The sequence below is a fragment of the Drosophila subobscura genome, chromosome O (assembly GCF_008121235.1).
Source record: "Drosophila subobscura isolate 14011-0131.10 chromosome O, UCBerk_Dsub_1.0, whole genome shotgun sequence".
NCBI classification, from domain to species: Eukaryota; Metazoa; Arthropoda; class Insecta; order Diptera; family Drosophilidae; genus Drosophila; species Drosophila subobscura.
Window position 1 is genome coordinate 15,738,687 of NC_048533.1, and position 17,161 is coordinate 15,755,847.

General features: G+C 40.5%; 1 protein-coding gene across 11 annotated transcripts in view; it reads left to right on the plus strand.

Moving 5' to 3' along the window:
* Nucleotides 1-17,161, plus strand: part of LOC117898317 (serine/threonine-protein kinase par-1) — a 49,436-nt gene that overhangs the window by 11,137 nt on the left and 21,138 nt on the right. Inside the window, exon 1 of one of the 11 annotated variants that reach the window (XM_034807615.1) lies at nt 12,034-12,173. The exons of 9 other annotated variants lie outside the window; for them this stretch is intronic. The gene's annotated coding sequence lies outside the window, so the exon portion shown is untranslated. Of the gene's footprint in view, nt 1-12,033; nt 12,174-12,206; nt 12,368-17,161 lie in introns of those variants that run through there. One more of the 11 variants, XM_034807614.1, reaches the window with a different exon arrangement.

Consider the following 17,161-nt stretch of genomic DNA (forward strand, 5'->3'; position numbering starts at 1 on the left):
ATTTTCGGACTGACCTACATTGATGGCTGGCTGGCTGGCTGCCTGTGGGGCGGCTTGGCTTTGGCCGCACATCTTTTTTGTGTGTGTCTCCACAGCGCACATCCCATCTGACGCCTCTGAAGAACTCTTGGCTGAACGCTTTGGCCAAATAGAACTAGAACGTCATACGATTTTTGATTATAACGTCAATGAGGCGACATGATGCTCACAGCTGCTCTTGGCTGCTTCTACTTCTGCTGCTGCTGTCGATGATGCTGCTGTCTGTCTGTCACCTCCTTTGTAGCGACATTTCTCGTTTTTAAAAATCTAAGAAAAATAAAGTGAAAATAAGTATTCGAAATGGGTGGGTGACAGCTGGAAAAACGAAGAACAAACCAAATTGATTTCGTAGCTACACACATTTCCCATAAGCGAACAGACATTTTACTTTCGAACTGTGACCATTTGCCACGAGCATTTCTGCATTTCTTACGATTCAATCCAAGCAGATGATTCAAAGAGATATACGGGGGAATCAAAGGCAAATAATCAGGCATCAGGATTTGCTTCAACAGCCAACAGTCAACACAGTGGAAATCTGTAGCTGGACAAACAGATACTCGAGTACTTTGGAGGATTTGCAATGTGCGACTCCTTTTCATGCATTCCCACCGCCCAAAAGGGGTGCACAAGGCCATACAAAAGCTGTCGAATAATGTTGTCTGGCGACAGAAGTTTGCTCTTTGTTCTCGCTAAAAGACTCCACCTCTCTTTACCACTAAATCTTTTATTTTTATTTTTCTGTACTCTCACTGGAAACCGTTCTGCCACTCTCTTCCGCCTCTGGGCAATGGCTTCTCCACTGTCTTTTGTTTTCTCTCTCTCTCTCTCTCTCTCTTTGTGGCTGGCTGTCTCTATGCGTTTCATCTCTTTTATTTTCTGTCTCTTCTTTCTATTTCCCTTTTCATTTGCTGTCTCTTTTGTGTCTCTTCTTTCTATCTCTCTTGGCACTCTGTTTCCCGTTTCCTGCGTTTCGTTGCGCCAAAAATATGAAAATTGCTTGCTGTTTGTGTGGTCTCTGGTCCCCCATCTCTTTTTCCACCCAAAACACACACACACACAAACACCTCTATCCCCTCTATCCCCTCTATCCCCTCTATCCCCTCCTTTGTAGCTGCAGGGGTAACCCCATCGATTCAGTTTCTGGCTTCTGCCATGGCGCACATTCAGTTGTTGTTTTTATTATTATTATGGCTGTTGAAATAGTTTTATGATATTGTCTTTTCGCTTTGATTTGACGCAGCATTCTGGGGCGGGGGTAAAGAGTTTGCTTATAAGACAGAAACAATCTGGCCTTCGTTGTGGTAATTAACATATTTTCATTTGGAAATATTTGGCCATTTATTTAGATACCCCACATCCTGTTTCTGCCCCCTCCTCCTCCACAATAGACAAGCGAATCTCCTGAAAGAGTTCGAGAGGCGCTTTCCCTCTGTTTTTGTGGAGCGTAACTATTGTTCTGGTGGAATGTTTGCTGAAAAATGCAGGCCATCAACGGATGGATTCAGATTGCCAAAACGGTTGAAAACAGTCGCGCCCCCCTGCACACCAGCTGGGGACTGCCTCGGGGGAGTGACATTGACATGCAATATTTTCCCGCTTTGTCATTTCGAATTGATAGATTGAAAGATTTCAAAATTGGATGGTTTTTCCGCGAGGATTTACTGGTAGTTTGCGGGCAAACAGCAACGTATTTTTGTATTTCTCGACTGAAGTGGCAATTTACCAGCGAATAAATTTCACAATAATACATATAATCTTCACTGGCATGTGTATCTATTCCAATTTCCTATAAAATGAAACATTCAAAAGAGGAAATAGCTGTGCGCTGCAACTTTTGTTCGATTTTCAATGCATTTTTTTTGCCCATTCTGCTTCCTTTTCGCATTGATTATTTTATTTAGAAATATTTTTTTATGTTACATTTTCTTTGGAAGATGAAATGGATTTTGTAGTCGCTTCAAAGGAAAATTATGGAATAAAAAATAATTAACTAGTCTTATCAAAAAAAGGTTCTAGGCTCGGTTAGTTTATATTCATGCAAATCGTATAAAATTACTTGTAGCAGTGACTTAGAATTGCAGTAAAAATTTCCCATACGTAAAAGGAATACTGTTATACTTTGAGTAAAAGTTTTACTATCACTTTAAGCGCCATCTAAGTACAGAATAGGAAAATTGTACACACGCGCACAGAACACATTGACGCACATCGATACTTAACTGCCGAGAATTTGTACACAAATTCGATTTACAAAGTTCAATTTATTGTAAATGTCACGTCATTAACGTAAATCAATATTATTTTGTCTATTGGTGATTTATAAGTGTAACTTCCTGATTCCTCTACTAGACAGGCTTTCACGGGCACACACGGGACACGCGAAGTGGCAGTCATGCATCAGGGTTCCGGTGTGCCACGTACATTTATGTACAAAAATATGTACATGTGTACATATATCGGGCTTAATGAGCATCCCACGTGAATGTACACTTTGAAAGCCTGCATAAAAATGTTTTCTTACAATTTCCCTCCCCCATCAAAGAGAAACATATTTTCATTCATAATCCCCTCAGTATCTGAATTAATGGAAATTAACTTGATTCATGGAAAAAAGCAAACCCTTTCAGCAGCAGCATAAAAGTTTGGGGCGGAGCCACCGCACTGCACAAGTGGTAATTGCAAATGTGTATCTTTAAAAAATGAATATGAGTGTGTGTACCTGTGTGTAATAATAATTATAATTTACTGGACCAATGCCCACAGATGTTTGTTTTTCGCTGGACCACACTTTCGGGTGGTAGTCAATTAATATTGGGTTATATATGCATATTAAATTTATGAAAAAGCCTTTGGTTAAGTGCATTAATAACTTTACCCAATAAGGAAGCGATGGAACCACATCCACAACTCCCTAACCACTGAACGACCCAGCAGAGCCATTAACTGAGCAGAGGTTTGTGTGGTTTAAAGTGCATTTTTGGTAGATGGGAGACCGATTTTTTTGTGCAGATTATTATGGCCAGCATGAAGAAAACAAAACACGATAGTCGCTCTTTTAACCATAAAACAAAATTCAACTCTTACAGAGAATGTGCAAGTAGTTTGAAATAAATTATTCCACCTTTTAAATGTTATGCATAAAATTCTGTTAAATCGATTGACAGCAGCCCAAATATCACCAAATGCATTTAAATCCCACAATTCAACGCTTCGCACAGAATAAATAATGAATTATTATTAAATTGCCTGAAGTTATGTGTGTATATAAAATTAAACACGTTGCCCATGAAAAAAAACGCTTTCGGCAAACTGAGCAGCGGAAGCATGTTTCATTTCACGGCCCATTGTTTGTTGTCCAATTTCGCAAATACAATTACAATGAATTTTAATTTAAAATAAATAGAAAACAACTTTCTTTCCACCAAAATGGCCATCGAACCCACGCGTGCATGGCAAATTATTTTATGAAACAGAATTTGGCTCATGGTTAATGACGTCTTTCGCTGATGATAGTCTACAATTGTTGATCGCATAATTTGAATCCAATTTAACTTTATGCAACCTAAATCCACTGCTCCAAGAAGGTTTATCTGGGTTGTAAATATTAACTATAAGCTAATGGTGGTTCCATCATTGCAAACTTTTCTAGGCTACCCATAAATCAATGAAAATCAGTTAGGTTTAATGTGTATCCCACAGATTTACTTCTCTCAAACCTGATAACGTTTACTTTTACTCATTGCCGTTGGCATACTGTAACTGATTTTTAGCCATTTCGATTTTCTGTGGTAAGAGATAATACAAAAATAAATACGTAAAGGATTTAACTAAATATTATTCCACCAATTGTTTGTGGCTTTTTCGTTAGTCTGTCCATCTGTCCTTTAGATTGTGGCACTTTAAGCTGGGAACAACTCTGTTTGGCTGGTTCCACTCTTGTATAAATTCATTAGGAAAACTGAAATCGGGGCAAAACTGTCGAAATGAAAATGAACAACCGACAAATGGACGGTTTTGGTTTGCTGTGGTTTTCTCTATGTGGTTTTTGCGCAACTGTGTGTTCGGGCGGTGTGGTGCAGCAGCGGTAGTAGGGTAAGGGATGTGGCACTGGCACACGCCCACACGCAATGCATTTGCTTGTGTGGGAAAATTCACTGCCAGTCGTCATTTGTCTAATTTATTTTTGCAAAACTTTCTGTTGTTTTTCTTCGCTGCAGCTACACTCATTTATTTTCGTTTTGATTTCTTGCGAATTTAATTAGCACTCATTTATTTGACGGCTTATAATGCAAATGATTTACACAGGAAATGAAATAGAGGGGAGGAATGAACACAAATATTCTAAAAAATTCAAGTGTTTTTATCAGGGATTACAAAGTGACATGATACATACAAGAAGTTTGCCAAAATACATACATATGTATATCAGAGAGGGCTTATTTTCAATCCCCTATTACCACTTTCTAAATCATAAATAAAATGAAAATGCAACATTTTCAGTGCAAATATACCTTGGCATTAAGTAGAAAATGCTCTCTCCTTACATTCGAATGAGGGGGATTAGCTAAGGATGGCTGTCGTTTCCATGAAAAATAGCTGCTCTGCTTGTTTCCCTATAACTCGAGCACACAACATATTTTCCCCAGCACATACATTTTCCAACCTCCTGCTTCTCCCTCCTCCTATTCAGCTAATCCCTGCCAGCATCGAATGCCTCTAGCAGTCGGAAGTTTTAACATTTCTGAGAATGTTTTCCATTTTATTTTATTATTTTTTGTTTTACATGTACAATGTATGCATATATTTTTTAAAAGGCACGAAAACTAAAACTAAATGGCAACAACAGTTGCGAAACAGTGCCGTGCCCCTTCCTTCCACTCTGCTGTGCCCCTGCCCAACGAATCCTTCCCTGAGAGAGAGAGCTCTTGAGGCAGAGCAGAGCAAAATAAAAGTTGAAAATGCATTTTAATTACATGCGTCTCAGTGGCATGTGCCACGCCTTGCTTCTCCTCTGAATCTGCTGCTGCTCCTCCTTCTCTTCAGTCTGCTCTTTAATTTAATGAGTAAAAGTGCTTAAAGCAGCACAAAAAATAAGCAATTAAATTAATTTCTCGGTTTGTTTCGGCTCTCGGTTGAGATGCCCAGAGTCCCCGTCAGCCTCAATGCGTCGTCCCACTGTGGTGGACAGCGGTCAGCGGTAAAAAACAGACGACAAAAAATGACAAACAAAATAAAAACGAAAACAAAGTGTGCCAGCAATTTCGCTAAAAAAAAGACCAACAAGAGTGCCAGCGACCTTCGCTGTGAAGGAGATATGTATGTAGGCAAAGGCGGAATGGGGGAATGAAGCATGCGGCATAACTGCTGGGCGGCTTGGGATGGGGGGATAAGCAGACAGACAGTTTGTCATTTTTGCGTGCATTTATTTTAAATGTCGAAATTAATGAACAGCCCCAAAAGCGCAACATTTGTCAGCACAGCAAAGCTCTATCTTCCTCTCTCTGTCTCTCTTGCCACAAGCATCGTCTGTATCTGTGTGTGTGCGAGGGTACAAGTGGTGTACTGTGTATCTATGTGCGTGCCAATACGCATGCAAATTGCGCCACTAATTGGCCCAAAAGCAATTGGTGAAAAATGCATTTTCTTATTTCACTCTTCGAGACAGCTTCTCGCGGAATTAATGGCGGAATTTTATGCAACGATGCATGCAAAATTGAGTTTCTAGTTTCAAAACTTTTCCAATTAACAAGAGTTGTCTCACTTTCCCTTTCGCTGTTGCCCCTCTCCCTTTTCCCCTTGCCACTCTGTGCCCCAGTTCGTGGGAAACACTCTTTCTGGATAGTTAGGGGAATAAGTGAAATTTATGTATTTATTGCATCGTAAAAAGTAAACCAATATTTCGCTCCATGACTCTATAAAACTTTATATAAAACAAAGGGCGAGAAAAAAAGGCTACTCTATCCGTTGGCTATTTTTTTTCTCAAATACTCTGCACTCTCGTAGAGTATAAGGTTACGCATACTCGTATTTACATTTCTGTTTAAACACAAAAAAAAAAGGCCATAAAAACATATGATTTATTTACTAAGACTTCTAGAGAAAGATCATTATTACCAACGCCTAAAAGCGGATTTTTCAATACATTTTTAAACGTATAAAAAAATTGCCAAAGGTTTTTATCTCTTTGGGATTTAATCGATAAAAACCTCTCTAATCGAAAATATCGAGTGTGTCAATCGAAACGAATGCGCCGATTTGTATTATAATTAATTGCTTCCTGCTTCGATGAATTTCCTACTTATGGATCAGAAAAGGGTATAAGCTCGATTTCCATTCAGTTCAGAAAGAATAAATCCAAGTGGCGGGTCTGCTTTTGTCGGAACAACTACCATAGAATTTTTAAAATGTTTTATTTGCTCAACAAACTTTTTATTAATGTTTGTCGCGCTCCGTTGTCGGACATACGGCGCCCCATGCGTCAAGGAAGTGATTTTATTTTGTTGTGCAGGCAGCTCTTTTCGTTTTCGAAATAAACACATTTTTATTGCAAAATGTTTTGGTTGTGGCTGTGGTCCGCATTTTATTGCGCCATGGTTGCCTGTAAATCAAATGCTTTTTACACCAACTTAAATAACTTGCCAAAAAAGCGAGACCATGAATAAAATGCCATAATAAATACAAAGTACAACATATAGGAGTTGGCCAGCAGCAGGAAGTATTAATGCACATAATACAAAAATAGGGGAGTGCATACAGTGCGTTTCAATACTGTAAAGGATAGTGTACGTAGCTCTCAAAGATAATTATGCATTTCTTTATAATCGGTTATTTGTTTGAACTCAATTATAAACTCGAATAGTTTTGTTTTCTTTTTCCGTAAGTTAATACAAAAAATGTTTGCAAAATGTATTTATCATAAATTAAAAAAAGCACTGAAAGCACAAGCTTGCATCATGTAACTTGTACATATTCTCCTCTAATAGCCTCATCCATTTCCCTCTACGCTGAGCCACGTAAATAACCAACTCCCTGGTTTGTGCTGAGACAAACACGGTCAAACTCAAAACTGAATTTAAAACTTTGTGAAACTGTCTTCCTGTGCCAAATATTCCCTATGGGCAGGCATTGGCCTGCCACTCGCACTCAGCAACACGTTCGAAGACAGCTATTGTCATCTGACTCCTATTATACTCTTTCCCATAAAATACTCAATATCACATCCAAACTTAATAAACGCCACACAACCTTAGAAAACATTTCACACGAAAATTGTATTTAAAGAATTGATCTTACTTGGAGCTCTCCCACTACTGTGGAACAACCTTTAATTCTATGTTCTAATAGAAATCTGTTTGATATCCTGTAATATAAAGTCCCACGGTGTCTGAAGCAATTTCTCTGTCTCATTTTTTTATTCTTATCGATCTCCGAAAAAGTGTAAATTTATAAACTTCTGCATGGCTATATCCCTGTTGCAATCTGTGCCACATTCTAGAGTGTAGAATACAGGAAATAACAAGAGGCAAACCAACACAGAAAATCCTTCACCACACATATTACGTATACGGCTCGTAGCCTGGTGGCAGAAGACTGAAAACTGCAGCTGTGCTTGTACTTGTGCTTTAGTGCTTCTGTGCAATTGTTCTTGGCCAGGAGGCCTCTTGTCTTGGTCGAAAGGAGTACAAAATGTTGCTGATTAAGTGGTTGCCGCAAGCAATTTGCGTCAAGTGAAGCGCGTGACTTTCAACATGTGTCACACCGTACTACAGTACTACAGTGCTACAGTGGAGACCGTGGAACAAAAGGGAGGTAGCACAGAGGCAAACAGAGCACAAAAACGAAACGAAACGAAATGAAAACAAAGCCACAGCAACGTGCGACAATTACAACCGTAAATTATGCCACAAGCAACAATAACAGCAGTCAACCACAACGCCACTACGCCCAGCCTCGTCACGCCCACCTTTATCGTGGACCGGCGGTCGACTGGCAAACTTGGTTGCCGCTAGTTGGCCACAAAAGAAAACCAGCCCAAAACGCAGCAAAAATGGAGCACCAACAACGAAAACAACGGCCACAACGGCAACGAACGGCAATGGCCAACGTCAACGACAACTCAATTAAGTAAATGAGGGAAAACCGAGATGTCGTGTTGCCGATGCTGTTGCTGTTTATGTAGCTCTTGGCAGAGAACGCTTTAGTTGTGTAATTAAGTGAGCAAATCACAAAATAATTATGCTCTCCAGGGCAGGAGCTTGTCGCCCACTAAGCGGCCGAGCGAGATCCACTCAATCACACGGGCCGGGCAATCACTCAATCACTCACGCACTGAACGAACAAGCATGAACAAGCATGAACACCCTTGAAGGGGAATCTCTTGCTGTCGCTGAGCAGGATATACTGACATTCTCGCCTCTGATGCTGTCATTGTGCGAGTAATTTGCCAGTCTTTTAATTATGTCCCATTTTTCCCAGGCTCCTGCTCTGACAATTAGCCTCGAGGGCAAGCCTAGAGGCTACACTTCAATTTCATGCAAAGTCAATTACGCACAGCATGTAAATGGGCTCACACGGACATATGGGCGCACAAACACGACAACTGAAACGAAAGATGTCACGAAAGATGGACACGAAATGTGTCCGAAAGAGGGCTAGAAAGAATGTTCAAAAACGGACACCAACATTGACTTCAGCAGTCGAAACGTGTGGTGTCGAAACACTACGTAGACCCTGTGGCGTCCCCTAAGCAATGTTTTACGGTCACACCTGCCTGCGCCCTTATGTGCCCTTCTCTGTAAATAAGTAAACTAATTAAAATAAAGAAAAAAGTACAAAAAAGAGCACACACACATGGTAAATGCGTGAAGGCCATTTTGTAGTTAAATTCTTTACGGCGGCGCCCATACATCCTCTGGCCATCGTCTGCCCATTCACATGCAAGCAAATTTGCCACGTGCAATGGAATGAATGAAGGCGTCGGATGAAATGGAAGCACAAATAAAACGAGTGTAGGAAAAGCCAGGTTCTCTTTGACGAAGTTTTTATACCCTACCAGAACAGTAAAATCCATTCGTGATATCAAAATGGGGACCTTTGTTTGGTTTCATGGCGATTAATCTTTGAAAGATTAATGTATTTGCTATTCTTCAGATTATACAGAATGAATGTAGTTAATTAATTGTTTTGGTTGTATCTTCAGACAACATTTTTGACACATAGATATATGTATGTATAATATTTGTACACACCCATTCAAGAGTCCCATAAGAGATCATCACATCTTTCACTCACTCTTTTGGTGCAAGAGAGTGTACCCAGGTTCATACCTGTATTCCTAAAAGAGCAAAAGAGCAGTTGGCATAGTGGGTGGCCAAAATGGATAGGTGTGTTGCTGCTGCTGCTGCTGCTGCTGCCGTCTGAGGGGTAAACTTTTCAACTTCCATTCGAGCTGAGCTTTTAATAACGATGGAGCGGGACGGCACGGGACGGCTCTCCTCATCCCCAGTCACGGTACATTTATGGTAAACTATTTTAAGTATGCGTGCGCTGTCGGATCGAGCGAAAGTTGGCGATTCATGAGCACCTTCCATACGCGCCAGTGCCATGCATGGGACGTGCGGGGAAACACTCTCGGTTCCGTTTCAAACCCGGACACGGACCCCGTCGCAGTCGCAGTCTTTTAGGCATTATTGAACCAACACAGAGAAAAAAGTTGAGCAGTCGGCAAAAATGGCATTTCCGGTTGGAGGAGTTGGGCGGCACGCAAAAACAAAATTCCAGCATTGTCGCGAAAGGCAGGCACGAGTACATGTCTGGGCACTCACTAGCCCCCTCTCGCTTGCAGAGTACCTCCCACACTTTGATTTACACTGTACTTGTTGTTGTTGCTGCTGTTCTGGCGACGCTTTTGGCATGCAACTTTTGCACTTTCCTTTTTTTCCCTCCTCAGTTTTATTTATTCTTTTTTTTGTATTTTTATTTGTTGAGTGACTTTTCGCCTCTGTTGCTGATGCAGCGCCAAGTGCATTCATGTGGCGAAAACGAGGCAAAGGCGAGGTCTTAACTAGGTCGATCATTTGTTGCCGAACACCTACACACACACACACACACCCACACACTCACACTCGCACTTCTTCTGCCGCACACATTCCTGTTGCGTGAGCATATGTGTGAAGACGGAATGGCGTGCGGAAATTATATAAGCTCACTTTGTGCCACTATTAAGGTTTGACTTACTGCCTGTCCTGGTGCTGGTCCTGGTGCTGGTGCTGCTGGTCCTGTCTGTGGGTCCTGGTCCTGGCCTTCCAATTACATTACGCCGGCAAGCTCGAGGCATGCTCCATTTCTTTGCCGCTTCCACAACGGATAGGATATATGACGGAAACCACTTAGTAGGGGGTAGCAAATATTTGCCCTGCCATCGACAACGACTAAAAGGTGATAAACTTGGCATAATGAAATATTTAATGTTTGAACTAGCATTTGAAAGGTTATCTAATGCAGTTATGCTGTTCTAGCTGCCGATTTTCCACACTCAGCACCAGCATCATCATCATCAGCAACATTTCTGGGCGGCGGCTGATGTTTACTCAACGTTGATAAGCTGGGGAAATATTTTGCATGCTTTTACCCGTATGCAAATGCCAGTTCCAGTAACCAGTCTCCCAGTCAGGCCTGCCTCCAGTGACAGGGGAACGAACATTCTGTCGGGGCTTGTAGTAGATGGATAGACCTATGGAGCACACGAACCATACATAGTTTCGGCACTGTCCTACCGTCTTCTTGTGCCGTACCGTACTTCTGCTGTGCGGCAGTGTGTTTACAAGCTTTCGACTCTCTTGATTAATGCTGTTGGCCACACAGCTGTACATTGAGTAATACTCGTGCCAAGGAAACCTGCCCTGCCCTGCCCAGCACTGCCCTGCCGGCCTCTGCTTGATGGATAGACAAGAATTCGAAGCTAAGCCGCCACTCCATCGCTGTCTCTCTCTATCTCTGTATGTGAAGGGAAAACAATCTTACACTCAACTCAAAGTATGTCGGGTGGCAAGAGGCCTTTTAGGTTCGTCTATTTTGTGTTGGCCCCAAGGTGCACGATTTTCGAATAATTGCTTTCAATCGGTTTTGTTCTAGCCTTAATTGTTAGATCATTTTTTAACGCTAAAAAGGGATAACTGGTGTAAACTGGTGCACTACCTTCCGCAAGGGCATGAGATTAGCCACTGAATAAAGCCACGTGAGACAAAGATAGACTGGTTGGCATGCAAAATGTATTGCGATCAATGTACGGGAATACCCGTTTTATTCCTTGTGTTAGAGATTATATGAAAAATATCTTCATCTCTTACTATTCTTGGAATATTTATTCATACTCTCTTATTGGGGATGACCTTTGCACATGTACTCCATTAAATATCGTGTACGCAAAAGCTGTGCAATGGGAAATAAGGAAATTATTTCTAAATAAATCAATGGCTCATTTGCCTCATTGGCACCACTACCGCCTCCTCGGCAGCTGTTTACATGGGCTATATATACACGCACACGCACAAGCACACAGCTCTACATACACAAAGGGTAAGGAGAATCATCTGGCTTATAGACACCCCAAATCGCAGTATCTACACATGCCGTATGTACTATATGCAGTGATCGTGATTGCGATCGTTTCGTTTCACACATAATGCTGAATGCCTGCCAGAGCCCCATCCATGGCACGCGCCTCGCTCCGAGACACGTGAGCAACCACAAGAGAGAAAGAAGGAGCAGGTTTCCCCTAAGAGACATAGACAGACAGAGAGAAAGAGAGGGAGAGAGAGCAGCGATCGGGAGATTGGGAGAGTGCATTTATTTTTAGGATAACAATGGGCCCCAAAAGAGTACCGGCACGGCACGTCGGCGATATTCAGCGGATTCCGCTATACGTATTTTCCTCGGGAAAAATCGAGGAACAATTTTCAGCGCTGTGTCAGTCGAGCGCATAGAGCAACGCGAGCAAGGCATCATCGTCTCGTAGACAGTGCGCGAAATATCTTATATATAAAGAGATACATATATTACCTATATATAACACACACATACGAGTATATACAACTCGTATCCACATATATGTGCACGGATATATTCCAATGGTATAAAGATATATATATCCGAATTACGATACTATATAAGGCAGAAGAGTGTGGAAGAGAGTGTGAACGAGAGAAATCTTTCAGTTTTTGACCAAAAGTAAAATGTGAAATGTGAAAATTTAAATGTTCTTCTGTCTCTGTGTGAGTGTGTGTGCTGGTCATGAAAATTGCAGCACAAGAAAACGGCAATAAATGTGAGCAAAAAAATAAAATATAAATAAAAAAGGAAAAGCAGACTGATTTGGAGATACCAAGAACTATCTGTGTGCTGTGTGTATCTATAATACCATTATCCCGAAAAAGAAACGAAATAAAAACCAAAAACCAACAACCAGAATCGAGTAGCAGACGAAATAGATGGTGTTGCTGCTGCTGTTGCGTTCTTCTAGATACATTTCGATGTTGCCGCTTCCTCGTTCCATCCCATCCCATCCCATCTGAACCGATCCCCATTCCATCCCTCTCCATCTACATCTACATCTACATATTTACATACATATGTATGTATCTACTCGTACACTCTCGTCGCCATGCTCTTTAGTGTTTTTGGGGTATGTTTTTGTATCTGCTGCTCCGATGCTTTTATTTTGTTCTCTGGTCTTTTGCTCAAATAAAAATTCCTCTTGCGTGTTAGCTAAAAGTTATTTTTAAAAATTTCTTTTAATTTTGTTTTCACATTTACGCGGAGATACGAGATTTTAAATACGACTACTATGAGGAAGGAATGTTCTTCTCTCAACTTCTCAGCTTTCTCTCTCGCTCGTGTCTCACCGAAAAGAAATATTACAAATTTCCGCATCTCGTTAGATGAAAGAGAACTGCAAATGCAGAGAAATTAGATTTGGAAAATTGCAAAATAAGTTTTCATTGCCTGCCAGATACAATTAATGTTACATCTATCACCCAGTACCCCGGGGGAGGGACCTCACCCAAAACTTTTCGCCTTGTCGGAGTCCAGCCAGTATTTTCGTTAATTTGCTTTAAATTCAGAAATAATCCAACTGCTAATTGCAATTTATAATAATGTATAAACGAGTGCATTTATTACGCTTTATATTTTGCGCACTTATGTGTTAAATTTTGGATATGGTTATTGTTTAATGGTCATTATAATCATCAGATTAAAGTGCGGTCCCCTAAAAGCAATTGATAGTTCAAGTGTGCACTCTCCCTCTCGCTCTCTATCGCTCTGTCGCTGATGGGGAAATGTGCAATCTGCTCAGTTTCCCATCAAAGGAACTTTCAATTTGCCTTATGGATCCCCCATCAATAATCCATCAAGGCTTGGCTCATAATTAAGAGTTGCCTGTAAGTAAACTTGAATATGTATCTGCCTCTACCTCTCCGCCTTCGTTGAGTGCACAAAACGTTGTACGAAATGGCAATTAGGCAAGGCATTTATATCACAGCAGTCCGTCGTAAGCAATATCCGTGAAGGGGACAGACATACGGACAGACAGTGCGACTCACCGACAGACTGACTGACAACAGCCATGCAAGAACGCAGTCAGTCAACAAGCAAGCCGGTGGCAATGGCAACAATGTCACAACACTCAAGTGTCAAACAAAAGGCGACGACGGCAATGGTGAAAGCTCCGTAGCCAGCCAGAAGGAACTCAAGGAAAATTGGGTGATGCCGGGAGTGCGAGACGGTGAGAGAGTCAGAGCAAACACACATATCAAAATTTACACAATTTTCTCTTGATAGACCATAGAGAAGCACATTCAGAACGCACCAAAGATACGAGTATGCATTGAAATTTGGGTTAAATTTTGGCAAAAGTATCACAAAACTTTCCATGACAATGGCAGAGTGAAAACTAACTTAAAAGGAAAATAGAAGTCAGCCTTAGCCTTATTCAAAAATACGTAATTGAATAAGCTTATAAAAGAGATGAAACTAAGTTAAAAAGAAGCCAAAAAAGAAGCCAAATAATTAGGTGAAAGCATTCAAGACTTGGTCTTAATCTTGAAATGAAACAAGTAAAAATAGGTGATTTATGTAACTTTTACAGTACATTCCCGCTCTCGAATGAAAAATATTCCAGCACCGTGTGCATAGGAGAATGCATTTAATGGGGATTAAGCTATTGTTTAACGAAATGTACCTCCTATTAGCTATTTTGCTACTTTAAAACGTATGCTTTTTGTGTGTAATTTTATCAGCTTCAGAGATACATGTGTACATACAATGTAGATAGTTTCACAGCTGAACTCATAATATCATTTCCGCAGACGCTGTTCGCATGATCCGAAGCCTTTGATAGTCATTTCCCCCGTGTACGCGAGTGTAAATGAAAAGTTTGGCCCGCGGCTGTTTTTCCACCGGCATAAAGGGCGGAGCGTTAAATTCGCGTTTCCCCAAACACACACAGACACTCGAACCACAAACACATAGGAGCACGCACACCGACGATGTTGTTCTTTTTTGTTGATGGTTGGAAAATTCAACGCTAGAAAAACTTTTTCAGCATATGGAAGCAGTGGCACTGGCACTGGCACTGGCGACAAGCGAAGGCGAAGGCGGCCGTTCATTGCACGGTTCCTTGTGGCTGCTTTGCTTTCTCATCTGCATTTGTGTGTGTGCGCCTTTGTATCTGTGTGCTGGTGCCGCAACTTTTGTGCAAGCAAAGGAAATGCTTGACATGTCTTGTTCCTTTCGCCGGCTTGCTTATTTTGTTTTATATTTTATTTTTCTTTTTTGGACGTTTCTTTTTTGTGCTTGGCCACAGGCGCATTAACAGAGCGAAAGTACGAAAACAAAATGCTATAGCTCGGTGTGTCTGATGCGGACTGCATGATACCCTGTAAATTAGTTTGTTGCTTAAATCTTAAATATCTCATATTTGAAATTATAATTTAACTCAAATTTCAAAAATCAAAATGCAACCCAATTTCATGCCAGAACGAAAGTAGATTTGAAGATATACTTAGGTTATTTGAAGGGATATTTCTGGGACATAGGGAAAGGATATAAACAGTTACCTTTTGCAACAGCTTAAGCGTTTTGTATGGATCGAAAATGCTTCCTTTTCTGCCTGTTACCAACACAATCACACGCCCACTCACACAATAGTACCTCGGCAATTAGCAAAATAAAATAAAACAGACGTTGTTCTGTACGTTTAATTTTGTACTTTTCCTTTTGCCGCATTTTAATTATGTATTTGTTGTTTGATCGTTTTTATTTATTTTTTCCGCTTGCCTTCCGTTTTGGCTTCGGCTTTTATTTGGGTGGAGGATTACCCAACACAAGGGTGGAAATGGAAACCTTTTGAACCTTGAACTTGTGAAGCTCTAGGACACAGCTCCCACAACGCGCAGTGGGATTATGAGAATCTGTGCCAAGTAGATTTCCCATTTTATGCCTGAATTTCGCGGTCTCATGGCCTTCTCGAATTTTGATAAATTTCATAAATATTTTCATAGAAAGAGGGGCAAGAAACAATAAATTGTCCGATTCTTTTTAACACAATTAATGCTTATGTTGATGCTTATTTGGGTTGGCTTTTGGTCTGTGTCTGGGTCTGGATCTGGGTCTGGGTCTGTGTTCCCCGTACATTGAACGCAGATGCGAGCCGGAGATGACTTCTCTGACTTATTGACACTTGAAATTGCTCGTCGCTTGGTTTTAATTGCCAAAGGAGACATCCAAATATATTCATAAAATATAAATACATACATACATATGTATGTACAAACACAGTATATGTATTTATTCGACAAGTAGACGGCAGACATTCTTTTCTCTTGTGAATTATATTTTCGGTTTTGCTTGAAATATTCAATTTGAACAGATAGAAATTGTTTTGACAGTGAATTTATATTTATTCTAATATAATAAATTAATGTAATTGCTGTGATATATGAAGTGGTCAAGAGACCGAATATAATGAATATGTAGAGAACATTTTGTGTATTTCGTTATGATTTGTAGATATTTCAAGGTATTTTGCATTCTTTGTTGCGAATTATTGTGAGAATTCCTTGTTGGATACATGATAAATATGGTAAATACACTACAGAAGAATATCTCTTCAGATAGTAATTGCGTTAAGTTTAGTAATTAAAAAATGTTACTGTTTGTTCATAGAACAGTTTCACAGGCTCACAAAGTTCATTCGTAAAATGTGTCCTACTACAACAAACACATCGGGCGCTTCCCAATTTCCGCCAGGAGTTTCCCAATCCAATCTAAAATTTTTGGACTTTGCCAGTAATGGTATTGATATCGTGCTTGTCTTCCGAATTTATTTGTGCACTTAACTTGTTTTTCGTTAAAGCATTTCCGAGAGTGTTGACAGTCTAATCAATGAGCTGGGACTGAGACACCAATTTCGATGGCGTTTATTAGAGCTGCTTAAACTCAATAAGTCTTATTATATATATTTCTCTATCGTATTTCCTTTCTCATTAACGTAATTGGAGAGTGTTCATTAATCATTCCAAATTCTGAGACAGTTGGGACTTCCCTTATCCTTGTTGCCACTCAAATGTCATTAAATGTATTTAATTGAAGAGCAAACAGAAAATATGAATACATCAGCAGGGAAATTCGTTTAATTTCGCAAACAATCACATTTAAATTGGATTACTCGCATTTGAATATCAATTCTGTGTGCGGTATTCCCTTTTAAATACAAATAATTTGTCATTCTGCATGGGAATCCACTCGTTCTGCGCTGTCTTTTGTCATCGTCTGACCTCTCATGACTGCTCTGCTCCACACACACACACACATGCAATCCACAGAGTCCACCCAATCCTCCTCCATCTGTTGAAGTGTGGCACGAATTCTGCACGATTCCAGCTGAAATTCAATTATGCCATTGAATTGATTTCGTTTTCGATGAACACCAGATTCATCCGTCAGTTTATGGCCATTGATTAATTCATGCCATTATTCTCGATTATATGGGACATTTCTCGCCTGGATTGATGTCTGCTCACTGGGCCATACGCCCGCCTACAGACTCTGAACTCGCATT